Consider the following 14329-nt stretch of genomic DNA (forward strand, 5'->3'; position numbering starts at 1 on the left):
TCCAAATCTGAAGTGAGAAACTTTCCAAAAATGCAAGGCTAAAGGGACAGGGAGTATCTTTTAATCTACTAGACACCAAGGAAACAGTAGACACTTTTCTAGTAGTGTATTGTCTTTGCAGAGAAGTTTAAACTATTTGATTTCCCTAAAAATTGAGAGTAGCGGTTTGCAATTGGGTGATGCTAAGTGGGCCCTGATGTGGGGAGGAGAGAACACACAGCCTGGCATATCATTGTGCCACCCACCCAGGAGATGAGTGGGGAAAGTAGAAACTCACCTGTCTTCTTGCTTTGAGTTTTGACTTCTAGATTACAATCGCAGAGTTCAGACAGCCCTTGGCAAATTGTTTGAGCTTGCTGAAATTAGATATGTACATACAAACCTGGTACCAGAGTATACCTTGACATTTGTATAGTTAGTCTGGCTTTTTCTAGATTCCACAGGATTTGGGGTTCTTGTCTCTACCTTCAGACTTCCATCTGCAGTGTGGAATTATCAGTCCCCAAAGATATGGCTAAGATAATTTTGCCCCTTAAAATAAAGGCCAAATGTGTCCCTCTAGCCATTATGTAATATCCTTCTATTGGGGGTGCTTGAGATAATAGGTGTGAGCATGCTTTATAAACTGTAAAGTGCTATCTAAATAAAAGTTTTGTGGCTATTGCGTGGTTAAACTAAGCTTTGCAATGAAAGAACTGGAATTGAACTGCAATTCTCAGTCTGGAGCCCACTGTCAATTAGGTTTATAGTTTCATCAATTTGCTATTTAATTGTTTCAAGTTATCCAAGTGCCAGGCAACGTTCTTGTATTCTTTCTTCCGTAAAGCAGTAGAACAAATACTTAAGTTTAACATAAAAGTTGACATAGACGGAGGCAATATTTTTCTTTTTAGGACATTAAAAGACAGATATTTGGAGAAACGCTTTTAAAACATTTTGGAATCTGGCTAAGTCTATCCATGGCTTTCACCAGCTGTCCCCCTAATTTGTCTCTCACAGCTTCTTCCCATCTTCAAGAGCCTGTATCAACGCTCTCCTCATGGATGTCAGTTGGCGCAGCGGCTCCATGTGTGGTCAGGGTTGTTGGAATTCTAGAAGGGTCCATGTCACTTTATTTTTAGACTCCTTGTGACTTAAAAATATAAGAAATACCATAATAAGGTTAACAAAATTATGGTATATTTTTTTAAATTATGTCTCTTTATTCATACTTAGATGTAGGTTATTTTTACAATCTTTATTTTTGTGTACAGATGTGTTTAACAATTACTGAATTTCTAGGCCAGGTTCAGGTATCTAAAGTGCCTTTATAAGTAGTTTATATTGTCTAGACCCAAGGTATGCTGCAAGCCCAGTCTGGAGCAAAATCAGAAATAACATCTTTCTAAAGACAGGTTTAGTCATCCTAATCCAGTAATTTGTTTCCTTTCTCGGGCAGCAGGGCTGAATTATACCTGGTTAGGCCACCATTCACAAGGGACAGCCAAGAAAACAGGGTACAGGTCACCAGAAACAAGACCAACCAATCCACCATGTGTTACGGTACAGGTTTCGCTACACAAATCACAAAACCTTTGTAAGATACGTGTGCCATCAAAAACGGGATCACTGCCATTGGTAAACCAGCAGCTACAGGAGCCTGTGTCACAGGTAAGATGCTTCAAAAAAGACCATTTGCTATTAGGCCACAGAGAGCAGCATTAAGTCCAATATATGTTGATCCATTTTCAAGCAGATTCCTTTCTGCTTCCGGAAGTTGGTTCATTTTCCTGGTTATGATATCAAGTTCTCCTTGACAGTATCGTCTGGTTCATGATTTTCCATCTTGAGCCTTACTCTTTCCACCCAGCACTCGCTGCTTCCTCTAGTCTTCTTCAGCCATGCGAGGGCTCACTCCAACCTTTGCTCAACTCATCCAGGTGCGGCCCTCCTTCAGCATAGTTTTAGGGTTCAGACTTAACAAATGAACGCCCTTAACACAAACGAATAGATATTTTAAAAACTTAAGTTGATGCACAAGTTTGATACACTGCACTGGGCATAAAGGTGATTAAGACATAATACTCTCCCTCAAGGAATTCTCAGTCCAGCAAACTGTGCAATACTATATAATAAATAATTGCACATAATTGTTGATAAGGTCATACAACCAGAGAGTACTTAACACGTAGTCTTTTTTCATAGAGAATGTCAAAACTTCAAACAGAAGTGCTTTCCTGTGTGGAAGCCTAGAGCAAGCGACTCTCCTGACTACTTCATGGGCCCTGAGCACACTGGGCTGGCTGTTCACCCCCCCAGAGACCCATTCTCTGGTTCTTTGAGGTTGCTGGCATATATGCAGCCACACCCTTGTTCATTGGGATTTTCAAGGTGACAGTGTGAGTTGCCATTTCACAACTGGGAAAGCCCCATTGTCTCCTGGCCCAACAGTGGTGCTGAAGCTTTTTTCAAATCGGTTCTCTCACTTTGAAAGCTCTTTTCATGTTTCAAAACACCAGAGAGAGCAAACTGATGCTAAATTACGTAGTCTGTAGAGCAATCAATTGGACTAGGGGAAAGAAAAAAAAAGTTGGTCTGGTTATTTTGTTCCAGTCTGCACAGATAACACTCAATATCTTAATGGAGCTAAAACACATTACTGTCTAGGAGAGAGAGAGAGAGAGACTACAGTAACAAGTAGTCAATTTTCCCTCCTGAAAAACTTCATTTTGAGAAGACATACATTCTACACAAATCCTAGCTCCTGCTTGCACACTGTAATGCTTCAGTATACTAGGGATTCTTTGACCTCGTGAGATACCTCCCCAATCCATGCCTTATATATCTCCTGTCTCACCAACTCAGAGCAATTGGAAGAGACTGAGAGATTCAGTTCTAAAAAACAAGCCTCATCATAATGGAAAATCCAATTAACTTTAGATATAGGAGACGCATACCAGCAGCAGTGCTGTAATTTTACCTTCTATGAAAATGGCTTAGCTGTTCATTAGGTAGCATGTCAAAAATTAAACAACGTCAATTATTTTCCTTGTCTCGAGATCTAGCATTATCTGGGGAATTAGAAGACTGACCACTGATATACATTTCAACTAGATGTAATTCCTGAAATCTTTGTTTTTTACTGTTTTATCTTGCATGTTCTGGGATGAGGGAAAATAATTTTCTCTGGGGAACCCAGACTGAACTCCTGTTCAATGGTTTGTAGATTGTGAAATGATGATGCAGATAATGTTGATGTCGTTTTTAGCTTTCCTAAGCGAAAAGTGATATGAAATAGTGATATTATCATGCTTACTGTCTCAGCTGCTTTGTGAGAGAAGTAAGAAAGTGATTGTTATCCCTGCTTACAGGAAGATAAACTGGGAGGTTGCAGGACTGGCTGAAATGTTCATATGTGATGGTTGATGGAGCTGAAACAAAAGCCAGGTCTCGACATCAAGCTCAGTGTCCAGCCTCCATACTATGCCTTCTCACACTGGCAAAGCTGACACACCCTGGGTTTCTAATGCAAGCCTGATTTTTATTACTTTTTCCAGATGTGCTTAGCTGCATTGAAAAATAAATCTATTCTTTTCCACAAAATGGCGAAGGATAGAAAGATGGTTAAGTCCTAATCCCTGTCCTCTAGAGGGTTAAAACAGTACCACAGGGCTTCCCTGGTGGCGCAGTGGTTGAGAGTCCGCCTGCCGATGCAGGGGACATGGGTTCGTGCCCCGGTCTGGGAAGATCCCACATGCGGCGGAGCGGCTGGGCCTGTGAGCCATGGCCGCTGAGCCTGCGCGTCCGGAGCCTGTGCTCCGCGACGGGAGAGGCCACAACAGTGAGAGGCCCGCCTACCGCAAAAAAATAAATAAATAAAACAGTACCACAAATACAAGCAGAGAAATCATAGACAGCATATTAGAAATATAAGAAAATTATATTAAAGTCTTTCTGAAAGTAGGTAAAATATAAATTATAGGTGTGTAAACACATACTTATAAGTACAAGAGTGATACGGAAGTTTAAGGAGGTCTCTTTTGGTTGGGAGTAAAGAAAAATCACGGAAAGCAAATGAGGGAAGAGGGGAGGATGATTGGGCTGCACTTCCCTTCCCTGTGGTTTCTTTTTGTTTAGCCAGCCTGCCCTTCCCCAGGCAGAGTTTCTCCAACTTAATGCTGCATGTAAGACTTAACCGAGGGAAACTTTTGAAAAATGCAGATTCATGTGTTCACAAACATCTTGCCGTGGGCCCGCAGTGAGATCTTGAAATCTGCATTTTTAGCAAGGCTCCAGTGGCTGAGAGTCAAGCTTTGGACTTTGAATTGGGAAACAGTGCTTTGAGATCATGCCAATCATCAGTTTTAAGGAAAGGAGAGTTCCAACTTGGAAGATATAGATGATATAGGAGTCCACAAAGGGTGGTCTTTGCAATCTCCATCTGACATCATGGGAAAGTAGGACTGAAAGAGGAAAGGAAAAGACACCTCTCAGTAATTAACGAATATAGTCTTCTCCCAGCCCACGTATACTTGGGCACAGCCCTGTGTGCGTGCATCAGAGAAACCTGACTCCTGACAATGCTTCCACTTTCCCTGTCCAGCTCCTACATTTCCTCTGACCCTCCTATTATGCTTCATCTGGGGCACGGCTGCTCTCATTTTCCATTTATGAATAATTTGGGGCTATATTTAGGCATCTCCAGTCATTAGGTACCCACATTTCTGTACACAGCCTATAAGGTTTTATTTTTTTTTTTAGAATTCTAGAAATTCATGAGAAAGAAAGCTCTTAATATTAGGTCACTTAGTCAATTACCTCCCTTCCTGCCTAATGCAAGATCATTCCCAATAGTCCTGTTTCTAGCTCTGTTGCCTATTTTTAAATGTACTAACTGATGGTGATTCTGCCACTCCCCTCGGGAGACTGTTATCCTGGCCCACCATTCTCAGTGTCAGGGGGCTTTCCCTGGTAATTAGCTCCAACTTGCTATTTCTTCCCCTTCCCATTATCCTTGGTTATCAATTCCCTTGTAACAACATTATTTCTCTCACAGTAGTTCTATATTTTTAGATAGTTTCCACAGTTTCACAAGCCACTGTTAAAAAGAGTTGAGCTACTTAGTATCAGCCCATATCTTAATTAGTCACGCTGTTGGAGGATGAAGATGGACCTAATGCAAAGGGTCATTGGGTCCTGCTGTGTCCCGCCAAGGGCTGCATTATCTTGTGCCTGCATCTCCGTGCTTGTCTGCATTGATTTTATCAGTCTGAGGTCATCCTCCTCTACAGAGCAGCGTCTCTTTAAGCGTAATGTGTCTAGGTCACATGAAGGTGTATAAAAAAAGGGCCACCTCATTATCTGAAAAATGGGAACGAGACTGCCTACTTGGTTACATTTCTATGAATGTTAAATGATACCAGGTACACAAATAATTTAGCAAAAATTCTAGCATGCAGTAAATATAATAAAATCCTGAGGCATATCGAAATGGTACTAACATGAATATACCTCATTCTGTTTTCAGCTTTACCTCATTCTGTTTTCAGCTTTGTTAATTGCTGGTTATATGACCTCATCAAAACTTATGTGCAATGATTAATTATATAATCCTTCACAGTTGCTGGACCGAGTATTCCTTGAGGAGAGGAATTGTGTCTTATTCACCTTTATGCCCAGGGCATCAAACTTAAATGTATCAGCCTAAGTTGTTTTGCCTTCCTGAGCCTCAGTGTTCACTTCTGTGAAATGAGCACATATGACCTACCTTTAGGTCAGACATATTTTATGTCCTAGCTTATATCTTCTTAGCCCACATTTTTGCTCCAGGCACTGCTGCAGCTACCTCACGTGCAGAGGAAGAGACCAACGACACCTCACCTCACCTGCACCCCGAGGAATCCTGCCATCACCTAAGAGACATCTGCAAGAGCCTGGGTCCGATCATCCAAGCAGTGGTTCTCACCGGGAAGATTTGGTGATCACAACTGTGGGAGGGAGGTGCCATTGGCATCTACTAGAAAGAGGCCAGGGACACTGTTAACAACCTGCGATGTCCCCAACGAGAAAGAATTGCCCAGCCCGTATGCCAATAGTGCTGCTGTTGAGAAACCCTGACAGAGAGACCCTACAAAAACCTCATCCGAGGAAGATGCCTCATAAGATACACTCCTTTCTCTCGTGTTCAGACCCTGTCCCCTTCACCGCTCTGGACTGGACCCATCAGAAGGTTATTTCTCTGCTCTATAAGTGCATACATGAATACAGCAGATTTATACTAATAAGGTGTGTGTATAATAGCAGAACATTGGTTTCTATCCTGTGGTGTCAGAGCTGTAATGCTAGGAATGTTTAGGTCACAGCACCACCACAGGGGGATACATGCTCCTTGCTCCGAGAAGAAACAGCACAGCTAAAGAATTGCAATACAGAAACGAAGGGAACAAGTGTAGAAGTAGATCTTGAGGGTACTCATATATGACGTTAGAGTGTAAGGCTGGAGAGGGGAGGATTTATTGACATTGGAACACTCTCCCATGATAGAGGGTTCGATGTCTTAGCAAGGACAAAAAAAAATTGGTCCTAATACACTGCTGGGATCATTCTTTGAAGCTTGGACCTGACCAAAGTAAATCAGGTATAAAAACGCTTTGGCAGAGTATTTGGGAAAAGGATCAAAAGGCTCAGAGAGAGAGATGGGAATGGTGTAATAGATTTATGTTAGATCAAAGAAACCTCCACCTGACTATGATCTCTGAGGAGGCCCAAAAGACACTCTTCCACTCAGTCAGTAAAGAATGCATGGGGGCTTCCCTGGTGGCGCAGTGGTTGAGAGTCCGCCTGCCGATGCAGGGGACACGGGTTTGTGCCCCGGTCCCGGAGGATCCCACATGCCGCGGAGCGGCTGGGCCCGTGAGCCATGGCTGCTGAGCCTGCGCGTCTAGAGCCTGTGCCCCGCAGCAGTAGAGGCCACAGCAGTGAGAGGCCCGCGTACCGCAAAAAAAAAAAAAAGAATGCATGATGAAGGGAAGCACAACATGGTGGAGAAGCTTAGCTACGGCTGCTGACTGATGGTGAGAGATACTATATTGGAACTGGTTTCCCTGATATTACTGGAATTGATAGGATTCTAAAATAGCAGAGGCAATTTAGTCTCTACAGAAATAGGGTGGACATCATTATTGAAATGGACAGCAAGGCCAGAGTGACAATCAGAGTGTCTTAACCCATAGGGATCTGTGGGAATTGTTAATAGATCATGGGAGCAAGATGGATGGGCAGCCAACTAGAGTTCTGTGTCATCTGTGTAACCAGAAATTGAAATTCAGCAAGCAAAAAACTGGTGTCAGCCACCATGATGGAAAAATCACACACTCACTCATTTTCTAGATCTAAATCAATTCTCAGACCCTGAGCTCAGTCTCAGAACCAGAGCTCACTGACTAATGAAGAGGCTAGGTCCCCTCAAGGAAGAATTCTGAAATACCACTGTAATTATATGTAGTAAATATTCCCTGATTCCCGAAGGAATCTGAAATTAGTTACCAGAGTAAGTATGTACTGGGGAAAGAAGAATACCCAGACCATTCAAGGGACTGTTAGGCACAGGGTCTGAGTTGACTCTGATAGCAAGAAATCTAAAATGCCACTGGACCCTTCATTAGAGAAGGCTCATGTAAGCCGGATAATGAGTGGACTCCCAGCCCACATCCATCCCAGAGTGGTCCAATGGGTCCACAGACCATCTGTGCAGTTATTGCCCATTCCCACAGTGCAATCAAGATTTGTTCTTTGGCCAGAGGTATAAGGGCAACAGTGTTTGCAAGGGGCGAGAGGAAGTCCCTAAATCTGCAGTATTATGTCACAGATGGAATTTCAGAAATTAGCACCACTATCAAAGATTTGAAGGATGCAAGGATACCCCCTTCAGTTTACCTATTTGGCCACTGCAAAAATTACAGAGATCATGGTGAATGACAATGGACCAAAATAAACATAAACAAGCGGTCGTCACAATCACAACTGCTATACCAGGTGTGGTATTTTCCTAGAACAGATTATCACAGCTTCTGGCACTTTTGAGCAGAAAAATGTATTTTTTTTCTCAATCCCCATAAATAAGAAGGATCAAAAGCAGTTTGCTGTTATGTAGAAAAGTCCATAGTATTCACTGTCTGTCTTACTCCAGAACCAGGTTAAATCTGTTCTCTGTCACAATATAGTCCACAGAGACCTTGATCGTCTTGATATTGCACAGAACCTGCATGATTGCTGGTTGACAACGCTGATGGTGCCATGGTGATCGGACCTGGTGATCAGGAGGCAGCAAGTATTTAGACTGTCCTGGTAAGACACATACATGCTAGACGGTAGATGATAAAACCCTCAAAGTTTCAAGGACCCACCACAGGGATGATGTTTTTAAAGATCCAATGAACGGGAACATGTGGGAAATTTTTTAATATAAATGACAAACTGTTGACCTACACACGTCCTATCACTAATAAAGAGGCACTGCGCGTGGCAGGCTTATTTGAATACTGGTGTCAACACACACCATACACAGTCATACACTGTGAACCATTTATTGGTGTCTTGAAAGGCTGCCATATACCAAGGTGTGGTATATGCTGCCCAGAACAGGAAAGGACCCTATAGCAGATCCAGACTGCAGTCCAAGCTGCCCTGATGCTCAGGCAGTATGACCTAGAAGATGGATAGTGCATTAGGATGCTGTATATAGTCTCTGTCAAACCTCAATATGACCTTGCTGGAAAAAACAGTGAAAATCTTATCTACTTGTACACAGATATGGCATCTAGATGAATGGATTTGTTTGCCATGTTTAAAAATAAAATGATCTGCTTTAGTTGAAGCCGTTAGTGCTCGTGAATAACTGAATTTATACTTAATTCTTCGCAAATATACTTAAATTACATATACATTGTATCATGTTAAGGAACCAGAGTTAGCCCAGGTATCTCAGCCCTGGTAGCAAAATCAAAGCTGTAACTGTAGTTAGGGGTTGAGAACTGATACCAAATGGCTAAATCCAATTATGTTTTCCGCTATTTGATTGGGCCAGCACAGTGTTTAAATTAAACATCAAAAAACGAAGCCAGTGAATGCCTTTAGTAGGAGCATGCACTCTCTAGTCTGCCATGGGCACCTCCATTTCCTCTGTCTTACAGCCACCCAGCCTACTTTTATCTGCATAGTCCTGAAGACTACTGAGTTTGAGCTTCCTTTTCTACACAGGGAGTATTCTTCCTGATATTTATCTCATACCTTGCAGTTTCTGCCTCATAGTAGCACTAAGTAAATATCTGTTGAATGAATGAATGGCTGCATCAATGCGCATATGCATTTTGTGTAGAGGAGGAAAAAGCACCTTGGACAAAGGGTCAGGTTCTGGTCCAGGTTGTTTTGTTTCACATACCCTACTTTGAGTCTCTGAGTCTTACGTCTCTTTTAAAGTGAAGGGATCAGGCTAGATGAACAATAAGGCCATCTTGAGATCTCAATTCTGTTATCCTTGACTGTCTTTAAGTGTATGCGTTCACGTGTAATTGTATTGTTCCCCAATCTCAGGGAACACTATTCTGTATTATGTTAAATGTACAATAAATTTTTCTTTCAAAAAAAAAAAAAAAGCCTCAGTATAAGAGTCCCAGTACAGACCCCGGGTTCTGGAGCAAGGTCAAACCTTCGAAGACATAGGACTTCTCGCCATTTTGAAAGCAGCTCCTGGCATCCTTTTGAGCCCTAGTAGAGACTAGGACATCAAGAGTGACTAAGCACCTGGAGCTGCCTATGGTGAGTGGGATTATGAGATCCACAAAGTCATAAGGCTATCCAGGAACAGGAGCAAACCACAGTATGACGTAAATAGTGCATTACATGCAGGACTGGATTGAGCAGGTCCAGAGAGCACAAGTAAGTTGCATAAGCATGTGGCCTCGACTTCCTCATGACTTTCCTCTGTTGCACTGATGCCTTCCTTCAGCTACACCCACACTCTCGTGGAGGCTTCCCTATGACCAACTTACAGAGGAGGAAATATTTGAGCCTGGTTCACAGATGGATTAGTGTAATGCATTTATGATAGCTGAAAATGCACAATACAGCCCCACTCAAAGGTGGCCTTGAAGGTAAGTGGAAAAGGGAAGTTTTCCCAGCAGGTATAACTCTGAGCAACACACTTTGTTATATACCTTGTATGCAGGGAGAAACTGCCTAAAACACAGATATACACAGCCTCCTGGGCTGACAGAGGGCTTTGTTGATTGGTCAAGATCCTGAAACGAACACAATTAGAGGCTTAGAGACAAGGAAGTTTGAGAAACAGGTTTATGGATGAATCTTTGGCAGAGGGACCAAAGCATATATGGGTATTTGTGTCCTGTGTTAATGGCCACCGGGAACATTCTAGAGTGTTCAGAGAGGTTCTGGACAATCTGGTGAATAGGCTGACTTGTCCAGTGCATATCAGTCAGCTTCTGACCTCAGCCACCCCAGTGCTACCACAGTAGTCCCATGAATGAGGCAGCCTTGGGGGCAAGGATGGGCTCTCTCCCACTAAGACAGATGTAACTACTGCCACTGCTGAACTCCTAAGATGCCAGCTGCAGGTCTGCAATATGGTGCCTCAATATAGAAACATCTCTCAAGGAGGTCAACTACGTGGTGACAAGTGGGTGACATCCTAGAAGGGCAGTAATACATCCTTACACTTGCTTTGATTATGAGTTTGCTTTTCCTATCCAAGGCTTCTCAGCTAGCATCATCTGAGGGCTTGAAGAGTGTACGGTTTACAACATAGGATCCCAATGACATTGCCTCAGATCAAGGGACATGTTTTACAGTGAAGGTAAATGAAATGAGTGGGTGGAGAGAGAATCCTCAGACCCTACCATACACCACAACACTCTGAAGAAGCCAGTCTAGTAGAATGATAGAATCACCTATTAAGTGCCCAGCTAGGAAGCCAGCTTGGGGACCACATCCAGCAAGGTTGGACGCTGTCCTCCAGGATTCTCTATGTGCAGTGAAGCCAACATGTGGTGACATGTAACTAGAATACAAGGGCCTGAAAAACAGAAGGTGGAAGTAGGATTGTCCCCTTGCGTTACCACTCCTAGTGACCCACTTTCAGAATATGTGCTTCCTGTCCCTAGGTCCTTAGGCTCTGCTGCATTAAAAGCCCTGAGTCCAGGGCTTCCCTGGTGGCACAGTGGTTGAGAGTCCGCCTGCCGATGCAGGGGACGGGGGTTCGTGCCCCGGTCCGGGAAGATCCCACATGCCACGGAGCGGCTGGGCCCGTGAGCCATGGCTGCTGAGCCTGTGCTCCGCGACAGGAGAGGCCACAACAGTGAGAGGCCCACATACCGCAAAAAAAAAAAAAAAAAAGCCCTGAGTCCTGGCACTAGGGGTGAAGAGGAGGGTAGACACAGAAAGGCAGAAAGAGTTCCACTGAATTTAAAGCTATGACTACTATGTATTTTGTCATTTGGGGCCTCTCAAATGGATGGACCCACAAGAAAAGAATGGAAAAGAAGTTGCCCACACTGGTAGGGCAACTGACTCTGATTACCATCAAGAAATTTGGTATTTCTGGATGATATCACTGATATGTGGAATCTAAAAATACAACAGACTAGTGAACATAACATAAAAGAAGCAGACTCACAGATACAGAGAACAAACTAATGGTTGCCAGTGGGGAGGGGGAGAGGCCACGTAGGGGTGGGGAAGTGGGAGGTACAAACTACTGGGTGTAAGAGAGGCTCAAGGATGTATTGTACAACACGAGGAATACAGCCAATATTTTGTAATAACTGTAAATGGAAAGTCACCTTTAAAAATTGTATAAAAATTTTTTTTACCTTTTTTTAATTAGGTATTTGCTACACAATGGTGGCATGAAGGAATACAGATCTAACCTAGGATGTTCACTGGGGCTTCTCTTGACGCTTCCATGCAATTCCAGCAAACAGCCTAACAAACGTAAAGCAACTAAGAGATCCAGATTCTGGAGATAAATGCTCCAACCAGGAAATACAAGGAAGTTAACACCCTCTGGAGCAACCTTTGGCCAAGGGGGCAAAGGAAGCTGGTGGATAAATAGTTTCCTTCTCCTATTTCAGGTGGATAAGCCTGAGGCAGAGCCTACACAGTTCCGCAAAAGGCACCCAGGCAAATTGAGCCCCAGTTCTCCAGGTTGGTAACCAACTCAATACTGTACCCTGAGATTAGCTTTCCCTCCTCCCCCATTTCACTCTTCCCAGCACCCTCAGTCTTGTTCCCTGTGATAACTTCCCCAAATCAACTACCCACACTAAGTCATTGTCTCAGGCTCTGCTTTTTGGAAGAACCCCCAAAGTATTATTGTGACAACCTCCAAGAGTATTATTGTGAATATCTAATGAAATAGCCTACAGCTGGGGTAGAATATTGGGGGAAAAAAGTACAAGAACTTAACTATATCCTGGTAATTTTTCTAAAGCCCAAGGATAAAAATAAAATTCTTCAAGCTTCCAGGCAGAAAATAACAATAATAACAACAGGCCACCTGGAAAAGAAAAAGAAATCAGACTGATATTGAAAAATCTCATCTGTAACACTAAAAACTAGAAAATAGTAATGTTTCCAAGCAAGAAGAATGTGACTCTAAGATTCTATAGCCAACCTATCCTTGTGTGACAGCAAGAGACAGACATTTTCAAATATGTAGGGATCTCAGAAAGTCCCACAACAGGAAATCTCTAACCAGAGGAAACTGCAAAAATAACTCAAGGAAATGGAATACATGGTATGTAAGAAATAATGGTAAGTACTGAAATCCGTAAAATGGACAGAAATCTAGCTATAATGATGATGTATCATTAACTTTTATAATGGTTAAGAAAATTCTTAAAATAGAAGAAGTCTAATATTAAAAACATAAGTACCTATTTCATGTGCTACCACAGTGCCAGGGATAGGGTAAGTATTAAAAACCAATTTGTTCTCTTCCTTACCTGTTATTTCTTGTCATCATGAAACACACATACAAGCAAAAGAGTGCATATATAACATATGGCATAGATAGAGTTTAAAAAATAATGATAGGAAAAAAAATCTGTGCTTCTTCCCCCTAGCTTAAGCTTTATCTTCCCGCTTCTTCAATATGCTTTATTTTTGTAGCGAAGCCTTCTGTTTTTCACAATGGAAAAGTTCTCAACTTCTTACTTTTTAAAAATGTTTTAAGTTTTAAAATTTTAAATTGTAATTTTCCTTACATTTTATTTCCTTCTTTAAGTAACAAGCCTCTAGAACAAATCCCTGCTACCATCATTAGCTGTATAAACTAGACCCAGGGACTAGATCTCCTTGAGCCTAAGTTTCCCCTTTCGTAAAATCCTCACCTTCCCCACAGAAGCATCACTGGGAGTGTGGAGGGAGGACATAATTACTGTGGAAGATGTGCTCCATAATGTATAACTACTACTGTTACGGTTTTCCCTAAAGTAGAGAACAAAAGAGCATATACGTAAGAGAAGCACCTGGAATAATACCATCCAGCCACAGTGTGTCTGTTCCCCAAAGCTCATGCTATCAATTCTGCAGAAACGCTTGGACAGGGCTGGTTTTCTCTGGCTAACCTTTCTTTAGTCTTCCTGATCTGGCATACCCTGTTTCGCTCTCTTTACCACTAAAAAACTGTGCTCATCAATACACTCTTTTGCTCTTTTATCCCTTTTAAAAATCCAACACATGAAGGAATCACCATTGAGTTCCATAAATTGCCTGAAGGAAAAGCTAAAATAAACAAATGTATCTGCTGCAAGGTGCCAGCAGTAAATTTTCAAAATAGCTCTGTGCAATGGACAGAATTAACTTTCCTTTTATTCTTCTGGCAGCATGTCTTTGTAGAGTTTGGCAGAGACATTTAACAGAACAGAACAAAACTTTATTTTCTCCTTGTACTGGTCTGACACTGTCAGCCTGAGCATTTTTGGGGATGACCCGGTGCACCCGGAATGGGCTCTGTGAGCTCGCAGGAGGCAGGAACAATGGCCTGCAGGCGGCTGAAGAGGGCAGCCCTGCAACTTGGAGCCACACCAACCCTGCTGGGAAGGAAGCCTATCCGTTTATCAAATTGACAGCAAGGCAGCGAAGGGAGCAGCTGAAGCACCCTTCGCCAAGGACAGGCGTCATGCAGAAAAATACATCATTGCTGCTAGTGAATGAATGTATTTCTGGTTCAATGGTTGGACCATATCACTAGCCATCTAAGGTAACGGTCAGTAAAGAATGACCAACAGTCACATCCTTCAAACAAAGCTGAAAATAGGTTTATCTAAAGCGA

General features: G+C 42.5%; 1 pseudogene; it reads right to left on the reverse strand.

Annotated features, from left to right (window-relative positions):
- Positions 1-1266: 1266 nt before the first annotated feature.
- Positions 1267-1824, reverse strand: LOC101276165 (transmembrane protein 126A-like; annotated as a pseudogene).
- Between the last annotated feature and the right edge of the window lie 12505 nt (positions 1825-14329).

Source organism: Orcinus orca, chromosome 7 (assembly GCF_937001465.1).
Source record: "Orcinus orca chromosome 7, mOrcOrc1.1, whole genome shotgun sequence".
Classification (NCBI taxonomy): domain Eukaryota; kingdom Metazoa; phylum Chordata; class Mammalia; order Artiodactyla; family Delphinidae; genus Orcinus; species Orcinus orca.